The 19200-nt window shown below is 49.8% G+C and overlaps 1 protein-coding gene across 1 annotated transcript in view; it reads right to left on the reverse strand.

The window, feature by feature from the left end:
* Positions 1-19200, reverse strand: part of LOC147027329 (secretin receptor-like) — a 150999-nt gene that overhangs the window by 73572 nt on the left and 58227 nt on the right. The window lies entirely within an intron of this gene.

Here is a 19200-nt window from a genome sequence, read left to right on the forward strand (position 1 = left end):
CGGGTGGGTGCCTGGAATGTCCTATCCCTAAGAGAGGATGATCACCTGTCTCTGTTATCATCTGAGCTCAAGCGTTTGGACATCGGGATTGCAGCTCTCTCTGAGGTTCGGAGACCGGATTGCGGCGAGATAATGGTGGGTGGTTACACCTACTATTGGTCTGGTCGCTTCTGATGGTTACCATACCCAAGGAGTTGCTGTAGCTGTGGCCACAAGCTGACCCCAATGATAATTGAGGTAACACCGGTCAACGAGCGTATTATGAGATTAAGGATTCGTCTACTCCTTAGGTGTCATTTCCCTGGTCTCTATTTATGCTCCGACTGAGGCGAGTGATCTTACCGTGAAGGATGCATTCTACGCCACACTCGAGTCTGTGGTTGATCAGTGCCCCAGACGAGATACACTTCTAGTCTTGGGGGATTTCAATGCATCGACTGGAACTGATAGGGATGGTTATGAGGTGTGTGTTGGTCCCCATGGGTCAGGAACTATGAACCAGAATAGCACCTAAGTTCCTTGACTTTGCAAGAAGTCATGGACTTAGGGTGGCTGGTTCATGGTTTCAGCGCCCGCAAGCTCATCGCTGGACTTGGTATTCCAACGCTGGCGGTGTGGCAAAGGAGATTGACCATGTCCTCATTGACGGTCGTTGGAGGATGATCCAGAACTGCAGGGCTCCACCGGAGTGCTCAGTTCCTCAATACTGACCACAGGCTTGTTGTAGCAACTCTAAAGCTGCACCTTAAATCCTGGAGAATGGTACCATCCCAGCCTAGGCTGGATGTTGCCAAGCTCAGGGATGAGAGAGTAGCTGAGGAGTTTGCGAACAGGCTGAGTGGACACTTTAGGGGTCTGGGTGCTTTGGGGGTCCTGAAGAGTTGTGGAGCACCTTCAAGACCACCGTCCTTGATGTTGCCGGTGGATGCCTTGGAGTTCACCGCAGGGCAAAGAAGAATTTTGTCTCTCAAGGGACACTGGATACCATTGACCAGAGTCGCAGGGCCAGGCTGAATGGCAGAGCTGAGCTGTTCAGGGAGCTGAGGCGTAAAACTGTACGTGCACTGAGGGTGGACAAGGAGGCCTATGTGCGAGGAATCTGTGAGGGGTAGAGCATCACCTGTGGGACAGGTGATTCTCGTCCCGCTTACAGGGGAATTCGCGCACATGCTCATCCAAGCCCATCCCTCGGAGCACTGCAGTTCGAGCAGAGAGTGGTAGGCTCTGACAGAGGAGTCTGAAGTGAAGGACCGCTGGGCCGGTTACTTTGAGCGGTTGTACCAGGCTGATCCCCCAGCTGTCGAGTTGGACGTCATAGGTACATAATCCCTGTTGCTGACCTCGAATCAACTGTGGTCCACCATCGCTTGTGGAAACACGGGCTGCGGTGAACCAGTTGAAACGGGGCAAAGCTCCAGGGATCTGTGGCATCCATGCTGAACTTCTCAAGGCTGGTGGAAATGCTGCACTCTGCCGTTGCATGCAGTTTTGTGCTCTGCCTGGAACACAGGCATCATCCCAACTGACTGGAAGAGGGGCCTTGTTGTCCCTCTCTGGAAAGGGAAGGGTGATCGCCAAGACTGCAACAACTACCGAGGGTGACGCTGCTCTCAGTGCCGGGCAAGGTCTTTGCTCGGATAATTCTTGATAGGGTTCGCCACCATCTGCTTGAGCACCAGCGTCCAGAGCAGTCAGGCTTTACACCAAAGAGGTCAACGATTGACCGTATCCTTGCTCTTCGTGTCCTCACTGAACGCAGACGAGAGTTTCGCAGGGGCTGCTTGCAGCCTATGTTGATCTCTGTAAAGCGTTCGATTCAGTGAATCGGGATGTCCTCTGGAGGATTCTTGGTCTTCGTGGGTGCCACCGAAACTGATCGATCTGATGTCTGAACTCTACTCTGGTACTGAGAGTGCTGTGAAGTGTGGTGGTACCGCCTCTGACTTATTTCCAGTTGTTACTGGAGTTCGTCAGGGATGTGTACTTGCCCCCACACTTTTCAGCACTTGTATGGACTGGATTTTGGGAGGATGTCGGAGAGATCAAGTTGCGGTGCATCGTTTGGCAATGTCAAGATCTCGGACCTTGATTTTGCAGATGATGCAGTCATCTTTGCGGAGAGACTTTTAGACATCCTCTTGGGGCCCTCGAGGTGCTGAATGAGGAGTCGGAGCCGCTTGGGATTACGGATTTCTTGGGTCAAAACAAAGATCCAGGCTTTCGGTGACATCTTGGATGCTGCTGTCCTGTCTGTGTCTGTTTGTGGTGAGGATGTTGGAGGCCGTGGATAGATTCACTTACCTTGGCAGTGATATTCATGTCGCCGCAGGTTGTGAGCCGGAGGCCATTAGACGCCTGGGTCGGGCCTGGGGAGTCATGGATTCACTGGATCATGGGGTGTGGCGCTGCCGGTACCTGTGCGGGAGGACGAAAGTCCGAGTCTTCAGGTCCTTGGTACTTCCAGTCTTGCTCTATGGGTGCGAGACTTGGACTTTGACCAAGGATCTGAGACGGAGACTTAATTCCTTTGGTACCAGGTCTCTTCGGAGAATCCTTGGCTATCGCTGGTCGGATTTTGTGTCCAACGAGCGGTTGCTGAGAGAGACTCGCATGAGATTTGTTACCTGCATAGTCCGTGAGCGTCAGCTGCGGCTGTATGGACATGTGGCTCGCTTTCCTGACGCTGATCCTGCTCACCAGATTCTCTCAGCGAGGGAGTCTCATGAGTGGAGGAGGCCAGTGGGCCGACCACGTGCCTCATGGTTGCAGCAGGTTGACCATCATCTCAAGGAGATGGGGATGGGCCTGGCATCTGCCTGGGGGATGGCCAGACGGAGGCCCCTGGAGTACCGGCGGAAAGTGGACGCAGCGACGCGCTGTTCTGGCACATGCTCCCATACCTGACCCTGACCCTGACACACACACACACACACACACACACACACACACACACACACACACACACACACACACACACACACACTTGATGGGAAACACCAGGACGACAATTTACAGCTGGGTCATTATTCAACCACATGCTAGACGGCTCAGAGTTGAGTGTGCGTACCTCGAGCAAGGTCATCCTCATATATATGTATATATATATATATATATATATATATATATATATATATATATATATATATATATATATATTGTTACGGCTGTGGAAATTCGCAGAGCACCATATCGGTCCTTAGATCAGTTATGCCGATAAGTCCGTGTTCAGTTAGATTTCCCCACCGTTGTTTAATGGGATATATCCGTGTGGACAGGGCTGTGATCTTTGAGTTAGCCGTTTTTCTTTACTATCATTATTTTGGACCAACCACAATGCCACCCACCAACCACCACGCCAACCACCAACCATGTTCTCCACGACACCCACCACGTCAACCACCACGTCAACCACCAACCACCCCGTCCATAACAACGACATCTCCCCACCATCTCCTAAACCGTATCTCCCCCAATAGACCAACCCGAATAACATCGCCTCACCTTCATCCCCGAAGCGACGCCATGTTTGCACCAGCCGCGGCAAGTCCGCATCGAACAGCATCACTGCAGGCACACGCGGGGGTTTGCTCTCCGCGCAAGTTTGGTGATCTCACGCAAGTCTGCTCTGTGGAGGATTCACCTCGGAATTCGGATCAAAAGAGAGAAAGGGGCGGGCCTGTGGGGGTTGAAGGTCGGAGAGCGGAGGTCAGATCTCGTCTCTCAAGTCCTATAAAAGGCCGAGCGGAGCACCAGTTCGCAGTCTGGAGTCGGTGGAGAGTCACTCTGGAGAGGTCGGGGAGCTGAGTGGAAGCCTGAAGCCTGGAGAACACAGTCGGGGGAAAAGTCCAGGAGAGCGGAGGACACGCGAGCTGAGGGCATGGCCAAACCTTCTGTGCCACGCAGACCTATGCGTTCGTGTGGAGAGAGCCAGAGAGAGCTCGCCAGCCAGCGCCAAACGGTCTGAGGTGATCGGGCTTCGGCACAGTTCGAGCATCGCTGAGGGACGGACGGGTTCTTACAAAGAGCATCAACTTTGGAAGAGCATCAAGACCCATTCGTTCCTCTCAACGCGTCGCCGGCTGAGGCCCGAATCACCCGGCCGCTTGGCAAGGCCTGGGCTCAACTGCGGCTACGCTAGCTGCCGTGGGGAAGGGACGTCGCGGGTCGTCCCATCGAGGCACCACGAGGGTGGAGGTAACCTGCAACGGTCTTGTGGAACTCCTTCGGTCCGCCAAGCTCCACGTTATAAAGGCCTACGGGTCCAGTTTGACCCCCTTGTCTTTGAGGGGGTCTTTTCCTTGCTTTTATTTGTGTGAATGTTGTGGCGCCATGTCCGCAAGTAGAACTGTTGTTAAGTGCTTGTGAATAATAAATAATAGACGGTTGTAGTGCTTTGTCTTGCTCGCGTCTTGTCCCTTCCCGCCAATTGATTGCATGACTGCATTACTGTCTTCTTCTTCTTCTTCTTCCTCTTTCGGCTTGCTCCCGTTAGGGGTCGCCACAGCGGACCAACTGTCTCTATTTCGCTCTATCCTCCACATCTTCCATTGACACTCCAACCACCCGCATGTCCGCCCTCACCGCATCCATGAACCTCTTCTTTGGCCTTCCTCTTCTCCTCCTGCCTGGCGGCTCCATCTTCAACATCCTTCTCCCGATATACTCCGTTTCCCTCCTGTGCACATGACCAAACCATCTCAATCTCGCCTCTCTCACTTTGTCTCCAAACCGTCCTACCTGCACTGTCCCTCTAATACACTCATTTCTTATCCTGTCCATCCTCGTCACTCCCAACGAGAATCGCAGCATCTTTAACTCTGCCACCTCCAGCTCTGCTTCCTGTCTTTTTGTTAGCGCCACCGCCTCCAAACCATACAACATAGCTGGTCTCACTACCGTCTTGTATACTTTCCCCTTCACTCTTGCAACTACCCTTCTGTCACAAATCACTCCTGCAACTCTTCTCCACCCACTCCATCCTGCCTGCACTCTCTTTTTCACTTCTCTCCCACACTCTCCGTTACTTTGGACAGTTGATCCCAAGTATTTAAACCAATCCACCTTCCCCACCTCAACTCCTTGCAACTGCACCATACCACCACCCTCCCTCTCATTTACGCACATGTACTCCGTCTTACTCCGACTGACTAACATTCCCCTTCTCTCCAGTGCGTACCTCCACCTCTCAAGGCTCGATTCAGCCTGCTCCCTACTCTCCCTACAGATCATGATGTCATCCGCGAACATCATGGTCCATGGAGACTCCAGTCTGATCTCATCCGTCAACCTGTCCATCACCATTGCAAACAGGAAAGGGCTCAGAGTCGATCCTTGGTGCAATCCCACTTTAAACCTTAAACCGGTCCGTCATTCCTACCGCACACCTCACCGCTGTCACACTGTCCTCATACATATCCTGCACGATCCTCACATACTTCTCCAACACTCCCGACTTCCTCATACAATACCACAACTCCTCTCTTGGCACCCTATCATAAGCTTTCTCTAAATCCACAAACACACAATGTAACTCTTTCTGGCCTTCCCTATACTTCTCCATCAACATTCTCAAAGCAAACATCGCATCAGTGGTGCTCTTTCCTGGCATAAACCCATATTGCTGCTCACAGATCATCACCTCTCCTCTCAACCGAGCTTCCACTACTCTTTCCCACAACTTCATGGTGTGGCTTAACAACTTTATCCCTCTGTAATTTCCACAGCTCTGCACACCACCCTTATTCTTGAAAATCGGAACCAGTACACTTAATCTCCACTCCTCCGGCATCCTCTCACTTTCCAAGACTTTATTAAACAATCTGGTTAACAACCCCACTGCCATCTCTCCTAAGCACTTCCATGCCTCCACTGGTATACCATCTGGGCCAACCGCCTTTCCACTTTTCATCTTCTTCATAGCAGTCCTCACTTCATCCTTACTGATCCACCCCACTTCCAGATTCACTATCTCCACCTCTTCCAACCTTCTCTCTCTCTCATTTTCTTCATTCATCAGTTCCTCAAAGTACTCCATCCACCTTCTCAACACACTCTCCTCGCTCGTCAGCACATTCCCATTTGCGTCCTTTATCACCCTAACCTGCAGCACATCCTTCCCAGCTCGGTCCCTCTGTCTTGCCAATCGGTATAAATCCTTTTCCCCTTCTTTTGTATCCAACTTCTCATACAGCTCGTCATATGCCTTTTCCTTGGCCTTAGCCACCTCTCTTTTGCTTTTCGACGCCACTCCTTGTACTCCTGCCGACTTTCTTCATCTCTCTGACTATCCCACTTCTTTTTCGCCAACCCCTTCTTCCTTATACTTTCCTGTACTTCCTCATTCCACCACCAAGTCTCCTTATCTTCCTTCCTCTGTCCAGATGTCACACCAAGTACCTTCCTAGCTATCTCCCTCACAACTTCTGCTGTCGTTGCCCAATCATCCCACCCATCTTTACCACCATCCAACGCCTGTCTCACCTCCTCCCTAAATTTCACGCAACAGTCTTCCTCCTTCAGCTTCCACCATCTGGTCCTTGGTTCAGCCCTCACTCTCTTCCTCAACCTCACCTCTAAAGTCATCCTACAGACCACCAATCGATGCTGTCGAGCTACACTCTCCCCTGCCACCACCTTACAGTCACTAATCTCTTTCAGGTTGCATCTCCTACTTAAGATGTAATCCACCTGTGTGCACTTTCCTCCACTCTTGTATGTCACCCTGTGTTCCTCCTTCTTCTTGAAATACGTGTTTACCACTGCCATTTCCATTCTTTTGCAAACTCTACCACCATTTGCCCTTCCACATTTCTCTTGTTGAGACCGTACCTCCCCATCACCTCCTCATCCTCTTTATTCCCTTCCCCAACATGTCCATTGAAATCTGCTCCAATCACCACTCTTTCATCCTTGGATACACTCTCCACCACTTCATCTAACTCACTCCAGAAATCTTCTTTATATTCCATCTCACACCCCATATGTGGGGTATATGCACTGATGACATTCATCATCACCCCTTCAATTTCCAACTTCACACTCATCACTCGGTCAGACACCCTCCTCACCTCCAATACCCTCTTGACATGATCTTCCTTCAGGATTATCCCGACACCATTTCTCCTCCCATCCACACCATGGTAGAACAGTTTGAAACCACCTCCAATGCTCCTCGCCTTACTCCCCATCCACTTGGTCTCTTGTACACACAGTATGTCCACCTTTCTTCTCTCCATCATATCAGCCAACTCTCGCCCTTTGCCAGTCATCGTCCCAACATTCAGAGTTCCAACTCTCACCTCCACACTTCTACCCTTCCCCCTCTCCCACTGCCTCCGGACTCGCCTTCCCCGTCTCCTTCTCCTCCTTCGCCCAACAGTAGCACAATTTCCACTGGTACCCTGCTGACCACCGGTACCGGTGGCGGTCGTTGGTAACCCGGGCCTCGACCGATCCGGTATGGAAATTCGTTTTGTTGTCCGCATAATGATTTGGCATAGGTTTTTACGCCGGATGCCCTTCCTGACGCAACCCTGGTCGCCTCTTACGACACACAGGGATATGGTACACCTATTCTAACCGGGGCATACACCGGGCCCAGTACAACTGGTGCTCATTTCTCCGACCTCGGAAGGATGGCAGGCTGAGTCAACCCCCTGGTGTTTTCGACTTGGTTTTTATATATATATATATATATATATATATATATATATATATATATATATATATATATATATATATATATATATATATATATATATATATATATATATATATATATATATATATATATATATATATATATATACACACACATTATATATCTATATATATATATACACACACATTATATATCTATATATATATATATATATATATATATATAAATATATATATATATATATATATATATATATATACACACACACACATTATATATCTATATATATATATATATATATATATATATATATATATATATATATATACATATATACACATTATATATATATATATATATATACATACACATTATATATATACATATACATATACATGCATATATTAATTCAGTGTCCCAACAGGGCTTGAACTCAGGACCTCTTGGGTCCCAAGCCACTGCCCTTACCACTGCGCCAACACCAGGCTTCGCATGACTGCATTACTGTGTACGTGTGTAAATAATAAATGTTCTTGTTTAAATGTCACCCGTTCGTTGTGTCCTTTTCCCCCAATTGAACTGCTATCTTGCCTTCGGAATAATCGCGGGCTTTTTGATAGCCGATAAAAGAATCGGATCCAGCGAGGTCTCGCGATAATACCCCGCTCAGTTATCCCAGAACGGAACGAACTGCTTTAGCGGTTCGTGTCCGAGCAGACCTCGCTGAGGTACGATCTCTCAGTAGGCTGCCCGCGCGAATAATTAGGCATATCGGCGATTGACCCTGTCACGCGCGGGTAGAATATTGACTAGGCCGTGGTGTGCGCTTGGAGCATACCCGTGACTGGTTTTCGGCATTGTTCCGGAAAGTCGCGACTGAATTGTCCGTTCAGTGGGCGAGACGGCTGCCATTGGCTAAAGCGGCTGTCCGCACACCGGCGGGCGCAGATTCGTAACACTGTTGTCAAGGAGTGGGAAACAGATTCATTCCACTCCAAACCAAATTAACGGGAATCGGATCAGGGGTGTGCGAAGCAACCCTCCTTTCCCCCAAAATACGAGCTTTTAAATTTTTCTGATACGAAAGATGGCGGTTCAAAGCGAACATGGGCAGGAGGGTTTAGAAATAAATTTAGAAATGTTAGAATCCATGGCCCAGGATGAAATCCCCGTGCAGGACATTCCCATTGAGATGCAGGTTGAATTTCCCCCCAAACCTAACCCAGAACCCGAAATGGGCGCCGGCTTTTGACACCCCCCCTCCTCCTCCGTCAAATTCCCTCCCTGGTCCCCAGCGAAGCCGCGACCAACCGAGGCGATTCGACTTCGTCGGGCTCGGCTGAATTCAGCCGAGTGGGGGAAATGTTGATGCAAATGATGCAAGAAATGAAAAACAACATAAATGAAAATGTGTGCAAGGTAAACGCCAAAATGGATGGCATGAAAGACGAAATAAATGGAAATGCGTGCAGGATGGAAAACAAAATGGATACGAATGCACAACAAGTGAAAAACGAAATGAAAGAACTGCGGGGTGAGATGCAGAGCATGGGGCGAGGCCTGCAGGCGGGCATAATCGCAATTGCGTGCAACGAAGCGCGGACGGTGGAGTGCAAAATGGCGGCGCCACGTGTTGGAGCGAACAAGCTGGGAGGGAGTGCAACGGCTGTCTGGCCCGCGATGGAAGCGGGGGAGGACAAAATAATATGGGAGACGTGTAAGACAAGACTCGTGCAGGTGACAAAGAGAGTGACGGCGACAGAGAGGGAAAAATTAAATGGGGTGATGGAGATGTGTACCAGACACGTAGAGACGAGAGAGATAATAAAGGAAGTAAAATAAATAACAGAGATGCTGGAGATGGAAACGGTAGAGGAGAGACTACACGAGAAAGAAGGGGTGAAAGACGAGCACACACACATGGAGGTAGTGGAGGACGATGAGGGGGAGCTCGGGGAATGTGTCGTGACCCGGTGCAAGCAGCCGGATGGCCTCCTTATGGAACGAGGGGAGGGAATATTCCCCCTTAAAGCGGATCTCGACCCGGTGGGTCCGGTCAAGCTTTGCGAGTTAGGAGGGGCGAGTGCTGTTGACGGGTGCACGTAGAGCTTGGGGGGGTGTGAAGGCCCTGTAACCCCTTGTAGCGCAAATCCCCATTGTAAATGTCCAGGTGTGTGTGTTCACGAGTGTGGCGAAATGTGTGCTGAAAAGCGCGCATAGCGTGGGTGAAAAGTTGTGTGTGAAAGAGACCGCGTGTGTGAGTAAAATGGTGTGCGAGGTTGCGAGTGTGCCGAAATGCGTGCTTCCCAGCACACTGTGTGTAAATGAAACCGCGTATGTGACGGAAACACCGAGTGTGGATGAAGCACCGTATGTGAGTGGAACCACGTGTGCGAGTGAATGGCATTCGTGGGTGAAACGGCGTGCTTGAGTGAAAAGGTGTGTGTGAGAGAAACACCGAGGGTGGAAGGAACAGCGTGTGTGAGAGAGACCGTGTGTGTGAGGTCGCTGCATGTGAGGGAGATGGCGGTTGGTATGCGCGAACATGCAACCGCATGTCCCGGTGTGAATGTCATGTCGAGGTGTGTGAGCGTCGTGGCACGCGGGAGTGCATGTGTGAAAGTGAGACGACGACGGTGCCTGACGGTGGACAAAGGCCGAGTAGCGGCCGTAGCTATTTTGGGGACCGTGCCGGGTTTGCATGGCAGCGCGCTCGGGGTCCGTGCTATGCCACGCACGAGGCTGCCATGTGCGCGCCTGCGCAGGTGAAACCCCGTCCGTAAACGCACGTGGTGGATTAGCCGATCCCGCGGACGGACAGAAGGGAGGCTGGATATGGATTTGGACCAGACGGGTTCTCCACGCGAGCGTTTTTGTAAAGCTCCGACGAACAGGGCACATGTGTTCGCGTAGGGAACCCCTCGAAACGCGAGGCTTGCTTTTAATGGCAGGGTGACGTCATGGCTGCATGGTAGGAATCCGGCAGAAGGGAAATCCCTGCTGGATGGTACCATCCGAGGAGGGACGAGGTGCGCGAGCAGCTGCCATGACGTCACGGAGAGTAAAGCGCAGGTTGCGAGTTGCCGCGCTGGTGCACGTGCATAAAAAAAAAGCACGCCTCGCTTCGGGTGAACAGGATTCCCTGGGCAAGGGGTGGAAGACCCCCTTGACACGGGCACAGGACACCACTAATTAAGGGGATGGGTTAGTTTAGTTAGACCGGCTTCATGGGGCAGGGACAAGTCCTCATGGGGCCCATGGAATTGTTAGTTAGTGGGAACGTCAGTTTAGATTTAGAGAATGGGAAAATAATTTTGATTTTGGAGACATGGACGGACTTTGGATGTGTAGTGGGGACGTAACATAGCGAAGTAGTGTTAAATGGAATGTGCTACTAGTTTAAGGCATGACGAGGGAGCACGAGATAGCTATGGGATTTAGTGAGAGGAATGGCAGTGATCAGCGATGTGTGAGAAGAGAATGGAAAATGTACTTGATGAGTGAGTGAAGGCCAGCAGGCCTGAGTGAATGGAGTGAATGTGGAATGCACGGTGCAATGAGTGATTGGGGGGAGGAGCGATTCCCACCCAAGGGACCCCGGAGTTAGTGTAATGTGAGTTAGGGGGCTAGTCAAATTGACAAAATGGAGGTCGTTTTGCTGTTGGTGGGAATGTAGGCTCGAAACCCATTTGGAGGGGTGCAGGAGCCCTGTTGACAGGCTGGGAGCGTGGCTGTAAACGATGAGTATCGCTTAGTGGGTAACCCGGGCAACGGGCTAGCCGTCCGCGGTAGGCCAAGGGTCCATGGGAGGCCGGGATAGTGTAGTGGGCACGGGTTGGGACCGCATGATGCGGGACCCGTAGCGCCAGAATGCCACGGGAGCAGTGTACTGGGCACGGGCGACCCTCGGAAAGGGACCCGGAGCACCAACACGCCACGTGGGCATCGAGGGGGAGTCGCCAGGGAGGGCACTCCCCAGTTTTTAGGGAGCTGGTAGGCTCGGAGGCAGTTGCAGGGCCCGGGTGTGCCATTGTTGGAGAATCGGCAGAGGGTAGTAGTTCCTGCCAAGGGAGCCACGCATCCCAGCCATGAAACCGTGCAAGGGCACGAGGGAAAATTGGAGGGCGAGGCCCGAAATTGTGAGAACACCAACACAGGCGACGGGAATCTTGGTTGTTAGAACCAGTAGATTAAGCGAGAGGCACTTTTTGAAACCCCCGGGGTAGTTTAAGATTAATAAATGTCAGGGTAAATTAGGAAGTGTACCCCTCCGCACCATCCATCCCTTCGCTCTCGTTGTGGGCCGCTGGACTCACCGTGGTGAAGTTAGATCGCTGAAATCTGAGGCCATTCTGAGGCTTCGTTGGGCCTCGACACAGGACACTAGCTCTCCTTTATTCCCCTCCAGTAAGGGAACATAGGGGTTGGGAGTTGGCTCGGATGACGATAGGTTAGCCAGACAGAGACAATAAAGGGGGTTAGGGAGACGAATTTATAGGGGAAATAAAAATAAAATAAAACAAAAAAATAAGTTGGGGCTAAATTTGTGTTATGCAAACTAAGGGAGTGGGTATGGACAGAGACAGGCAAAGGCGATAGGTTGGGAGGGAGATAGTCGGGTCGGTCCGAGCCCGCCTTCCGAGTGGCCAGCACCACCGCACTCCCTCCACGAACCTCCAGTACAAGACAAGAGGCCGTCCAGCTTCATCTGCCAGCTGTTTTGCTACAAGGCCTGTGCCGGTCAGTTCATCTGCCGGCTGTTTTGCTACAAGGCCTGTGCCGGTCAGCTTCACCACCAGCCCATTTTGCTACAACAGTCTTGTTTTGCCTTGCCATGCCTTGTCTGCCTGCCTTTGCCTTGACCCCATGCCTGCTAGCCCTTTTTGTTGCATTTGCCCCATCCATCCATCACCATGTGCGCCAGGATCATTGCGCGTTCTGCAGGGACTGCCCTGTAGACAGCCGCATCACGGGACTGCATTGGCAGCCCGTGTACCGCTCATTTGCTTGTGTTTGCTTGCGTGAGTACCATCCAGTGGTCAGCAGGGACTGAGCCGCACACGGAGACTGCATTTGTGCACCCGTGCACCGTTTGTGTTCACTGCGCTCATTCAAGGGGGAGGCCTAGGACTGCATTGATGCAGCCGGCCACATTCCCTGTCACCTGCATTTGTTTCATGAGCCAGATACTGCATTTGGGTAGCCTGGCTCCCTGTTTCACGAAATGGCCTGTGGGATGACATTGTTATGTGCTTTTCTTTTCCCACAGAGTCCATCGGTCCTGGGTCATGGTTTAGTGTAAAATTATAAGTTAAGGTTAAGGTAAATTGTATACAAGTTGCGCCCCCTGCATGTTTGTCGTAGTGCCGGCAATTTAGTTAAGTCATCTGCATGAGTGGGTTTGTGTAGTTAGTTACTCAGCCCGTAGGTTATTTATTTTTGGGACACGAATACACTAAATGTCGCACTCAGGGATCCGAAGATAAAACGTACTCGGAGAAACTTACACATGATGGCACATGAAAATTCGACGACTCGGGCCGAGTCTGTAAAAAGGGGAGGGGTAGTGTTACGGCTTTGGAAATTCGCAGAGCACCATATAGGTCCTTAGATCAGTTATGCATATAAGTCCGTGTTCAGTTAGATTTCCCCACCGTTGTTTAATGGGAATTATCCATGTGGACAGGGTTGTGATCTTTGAGTTAGCTGTTTTTCTTTACTATCGTTATTTTGGACCAACCACAACACCACCTTGTGTCTTTTGCACCTGAGAAGGTGGAGAAGATTCTGGCAACCAATGACTCCTGATTTTGCAACTGGCCCAGATACATCTAATCAGCACATGTGTCCCAAAACTGGCTTTGCTGCACTTGTTCATTCAGTGGTTCAACGTTCATTTGAGGAATGGCACATACATTGATAAACACACACACACACACACACACACACACACACACACACACACACACACACACACACACACACACACACACACACACACACACACACACACACACACACACACACACACACACACACACAAACACACACTTGATGGGAAACACCAGGACGACAATTTACAGCTCGGTCATGATTCAACCACATGCTAGACAGCTCAGAGGTGAGTGTGCGTACCTCGAGCAAGGTCATCCTCATATATATATATATATATATATATATATATATATATATATATATATATATATATATATATATATATATATATATATATATATATATATATATATATATATATATATATATATATTGTGGAAATTCGCAGAGCACCATATCGGTCCTTAGATCAGTTATGCCGATAAGTCCATGTTCAGTTAGATTTCCCCACCGTTGTTTAATGGGATTTATCCATGTGGACAGGGCTGTGATCTTTGAGTTAGCCATTTTTCTTTACTATTGTTATTTTGGACCAACCACCATGCCAACCACCAACCACCTTCTCCACGCCACCCACCAACCACCACATCAACCACCAACCACCCTCTCCACACCGCCTTCATAACAACGACATCTCCCCACCATCTCCTAAGCCGTATCTCCCCCAATAGACCAACCCGAATAACATCGCCTCACCTTCATCCCCGAAGCGACACCATCTTTGCACCAGCCGCGGCGAGTCCGCATCGAACGGCATCGCTGCAGGCACATGCAAGGGTTTGCTCACCGCGCAAGTTTGGTGATCTCGCGCACGTCCGCTCTCCGCACAAGTTTGGTGATCTCGCGCACGTCCGCTCTCCGTGCAAGTTTGGTGATCTCGTGCACGTCCGCTCTCCGCGCAAGTTTGGTGATCTCGCGCACGTCCGCTCTGTGGAGGCTTCGCCTCGGAATTCGGATCAAAAGAGAGAAAGGGGCAGGGCCTGTGGGGGTCGAAGGTCGGAGAGCGGAGGTCAGATCTCTCGAGCCCTATAAAAGGCCGAGCGGAGCGCCAGTTCGCAGTCTGGAGTCAGTGGAGAGTCAGTCTGGAGAGGTCGGGGAGCCGAGTGGAAGCTTGAAGCCTGGAGAACACAGTCAGGGGAGAACTCTAGGAGAGCGGAGGGCACGCGAGCTGGGGGCGTGGCCAAACCTGCTGTGCCACGCAGACCTGCGCGTTCGTGTGGAGAGAGCCGGAGAGAGCTCGCCAGCCAGCGCCAAATGGTCTGAGGTGATCGAGCTTCGGCACAGTTCGAGCATCGCTGAGGGATGGACAGGTTCTTACAAAGAGCATCAACTTTGGAAGAGCATCAAGACCCGTTCGTTCCTCTCAACGCGTTGCCGGTAGGTATATCGACAATTCGGCGATTGACCCTGTCGCGCGTGGGTAGAATATTGACGAGGCCGTGGTGTACGCTTGGAGCACACCCGTGACTGGTTCTTGACGTTGTTCCGGAAAGTCGCGACTGAATTGTCCGTTCGGTGGGCGAGATGGCCGCCATTGGCTAAAGCGGATGTCCGCACACTGGCGGGCGTGAGATTCATAACAATATATTTCCTCGCCTGCCTGTAATAAATGCTGATGTAGAAATGTTCCCAGCTCGTTCTTGTCTTTTCTTTCATTGATCCAGCATGGTCCGTATCCTAGCCGAGCCGGGACTTTATTCCCAACGATCCGTTCTTTTAGCTGGTACGTTCCTTGGCAGTGTCGCTCGGCTGCATCTATCCGATAAGGTGATCCGATTCGGACAAGGTGAACCGAGGGCATGTCCCCCGGTAATTAGGTCACATGATTATTTTTAGGTAACCGATATTAGACGGAGGACCCAAAGTAATGTGGTTGCATTATTGGCATTCACGGTCGTTTAGCAACCTGCCGTGTCACGGAGTTATCCGTGTGCGATGGCCTGCGATTCCGGGGAGTCTGGTGGGAACTCAAGATAGCTTCCCCTCCCCCCCCCCACCCCAGTGGTCTTTTCACCCAACTCCCAGCCACAACACACACATATATGTATATATGTATGTATATATGTATATATAGTTACCGTTGTGGGGGTAGATGGAAGAATTTAATGGGGAATATGGCATTGTGTAGAGTTGCTTGGTCCGGGGATGTGTTGAAGGCATCTCAATGTGATTAACTGGGGAAGCTGTGAGCTTAAGTGTTACGTGTCACCACACGAGGGGGTAGTGTCGTGTTAATTAGCTTGGGCTTAAGAATAAGCTTCCCCAGTACGTAATCATCCCTCTGTGACTTTTCCCTTTGTCTTTATAACCAAAACCATGAGGAGGAACAGGGAGGCGTGCCGAGCAGGCAGAAGCCCCGCTTTTCCAGGTTTCATGTGAGCAGGCCATGCCCCGGAGGCGGAGGATATAGGCGTGATCGAGAGGAAGGTTGGTTGTGCATTGTGGGAGGCTTCCGACTGTATAGGACGAGATATCCGCAGAGAGCATACATGAGGTCAGTGTGAGGATCGCACAAGGTAAAGTTGATTCGGAAAAGAATCAAAGGTGGGAGTTCAGCACTTGCGTATTTTTGGAGAACCATGATCAGAGCGGAGGCACGAGGGACATTTTGAGAGGCGAGAGGGAGAGAGCACATGTGAGAGGAAGAGGAGAGTTCAGGGTGAGCACACGAATGAAGCAAGACGCTGGCCTTTGGCTCTTGGTTGAGTCATGAGAAATGGACCCCGAGCCTCGTGTATGTCATAAGCAGCTGCACTGGGGCTCTGAGCCTTCGTGTTGAGTGCTGCTCGCGGATTGCCTGGCATGCATTTGTCCTGCTACGAGAGAAGCACCCTTTTTGTGCGCGTATGCACGTGCTGGTGGAAACGCCTTGATTCCAAGTTCCACAGGGACCAGCTCTGGACCAAGTTAAATACAAGAATAGTTAAAAGCAGGGATTTCATTTTCTTTTTATTTTGTTTCCCCATTGTATTTGAGTGTGTGAGAGGCGCCTCGACTGTAGGATTTATTTACTTTATTATTATTATTATTATTATTATTATTATTATTATTATTATTATCATCATTACCTTTTGAATCATTGTCCTTTGTAAATATTTGTTTATGTTCATTAAATGTGTTCATTTTAAGAAACTATATTTGTGTATTTGTCATGGGGTTCGAGGATAAACCCCCTGTGCATCCATTTCATTCCCCGTGCTCCTCCGCCCCACCGCCATATTGCCCCATGCCCTTTGAGCATGTGTGATAATCTCCGAGGATCAACGTGTCCGCCTCCTATTCATAAGGAACCGCTCAATGTTCCTGGGGGCTGGTGGTGTTAACCGCCCATCACCACAATTTTGGGTTGGAAGGTTAACCTGGGCCGGCCACCCCCGCGACAATAACATTCTCGATGCTAACTCCCCTATCCCCAACCCACTCTCTCTTTGTCCCACTCTTGCTCTACCCCCTCCAATACAGTGCAGCACCATCCTCCGACACCTGTCCGACACCTGTCCGACACCTCTCTCTCTCTCTCTCTCTCTCTCTCTCTCTCTCTCTCTCTCTCTCTCTCTCTCTCTCTCTCTCTCTCTCTCTCTCTCTCTCTCTCTCTCTCTCTCTCTTTCTTTCTTTCTTTCTGTCTCTCTCTGACTCTCTGTCTCTCTCTCTCTCCTTCTCCGGATGATGGTTATGCCCGGGTAGGGCTTGCCTCCGGACGTGTCCGAGCTAGGTTTGTCTCTGGACCCATCTGGGCAGTGTTTGTCTCGGGACTGTGTTTATCTCCGGACATGTCCAGGCCATGTTTGTCTCTGGGTGGTATTTATAATATGACCAGTAGAAAATGGATTTCAGACATTATTTTGTTTCCATCTTCACTCATATTCTCAGCAGAATCATTTTGATGAGACAATATGAATCATAATTAATGCTCCCACCGCATGTCTGCCTTCCCTTCCTCTCATCTCTCGCTATCTTCCCTTTCCTCACCCCTCTATCTCCTCACTCTTCCCCCACCCCTGTCTCTCTCTCTCCCTCTCCGGATAGTGGTGATGCCCAGGCAGGGTTTGCCTCCAGACGTGTCCGAGTGATGTTTGTCTCCGGGCAGCTTGTCGCCGGACCCGTCTGGGCAGTGTTTGTCTCCGGACATGTCCAGGCCATATTTGTCTCTGGGTGGTATTTATAATATGACCGGTAGAAAATGGATTTTCAGACATTATTTTGTTTCCATCTTCACTCATATTCTCAGCAGAATCATTTTGATGAGACAGTATGAATCATAATTAACGCTCCCACCGCATATCTGCCTTCCCTTCCTCTCACCTCTCGCTATCTTCCCTTTCCTCACCCCTCTATGTCCGCACTCTTTTTTACCCCCTCCCAATGTTCCCATCAGGGCAGTGATGGGTGGTATTTGCGTGTGTGTGTGTATATGTGTGTATGTGTGTATGTGTGTATGTGTGTGTATGTGTGTGTATGTGTGTGTATGTGTGTGTATGTATGTGTGTGTGTATGTGTGTATGTATGTATGTGTGTATGTATGTGTGTATGTGTGTATGTATGTGTGTGTGTGTGTGTGTGTGTGTGTGTGTGTGTGTGTGTGTGTGTGTGTGTGTGTGTGTGTGTGTGTGTGTGTGTGTGTGTGTGTGTGTGTGTGTGTGTGTGTGTGTAGGTATGTGTTTTTGCAGTAGATTTTTGTCAGTCATGGTGATGGTGAAGTGTATATAAATAAATTAACAAACAAATAATCAAGGTGATGTGAGTAATGGTGATGGTAAAATGTATATTAATTAATAAATAAATAAATAAATAAATAAACAAACAAACAAATAATCAAGGTGATGTGAGTAATGGTGATGGTAAAGTGTATATTAATAAATAAATAATTCAAAGTTCATGTTTCTTGTGGAGATGGTACAGTGTATATAATAAATTGAAATTGGGTGTTCATACTTCGACATGATTGCATGTATGTGATGTGTCGAATATAAAAGAAACGGATCCAGTCATTTTTGCGTGCTGTACAAATTGAGGCATGGACGGAAGTACGGACGGACGAACAGTACCAAAAGTATAAGCCACCAAAAAGGCTGATGCCTGGTTGGAAGTGAATAAATCCGATTTTTGTTTGTGTGGTGTATGTGGGAGTGTATTGCAGAGAACTAATCTGGTGGGGTAAGGGGGGTGGAAGGGTCGGGGGACGGGGGGGGGTGATTCGTCAAGGTGTGGGTCATCACTCGGATGGACGTAAAACAGGCGTTCCATCTGCTAGCATTGGTGAGTGGACGCTAAAGATCCCCGGTGTCCTTCGTGAAGCGTAAGCGAGCTATCGCCGGCACCAAGAAAAAGTTACAAATTTCTGTCCTAACCAGCAGAGGGGGCATTGCATCAGCGGCACAGCTGCACCTTCAGCCAATGATGGGGCACTGCAGCCTTGTGCTGCATATGAAGAAAGAAGAATCTGGGGAAAGCATTCTGAACACAATGTATGCAGAGGTGAAGGTAAGAGAAAGAGAGACGAAAGAGGAGTTTGTTGGAGTCGTGTGGTCGATGGACGATGAGTGCTTGATGAGTGTTGAGGCCATGGATGGAAACACCAAAGGGAAAATTTTGTTCATGCTGTTGATGAACAAGGTGAAAGGATCTAGCCATTTCATGAGAAAGAG

The sequence above is a fragment of the Eptatretus burgeri genome, chromosome 4, assembly GCF_056783735.1.
Source record: "Eptatretus burgeri isolate ZD-2024b chromosome 4, Ebu_testis_v1, whole genome shotgun sequence".
Classification (NCBI taxonomy): domain Eukaryota; kingdom Metazoa; phylum Chordata; class Myxini; order Myxiniformes; family Myxinidae; genus Eptatretus; species Eptatretus burgeri.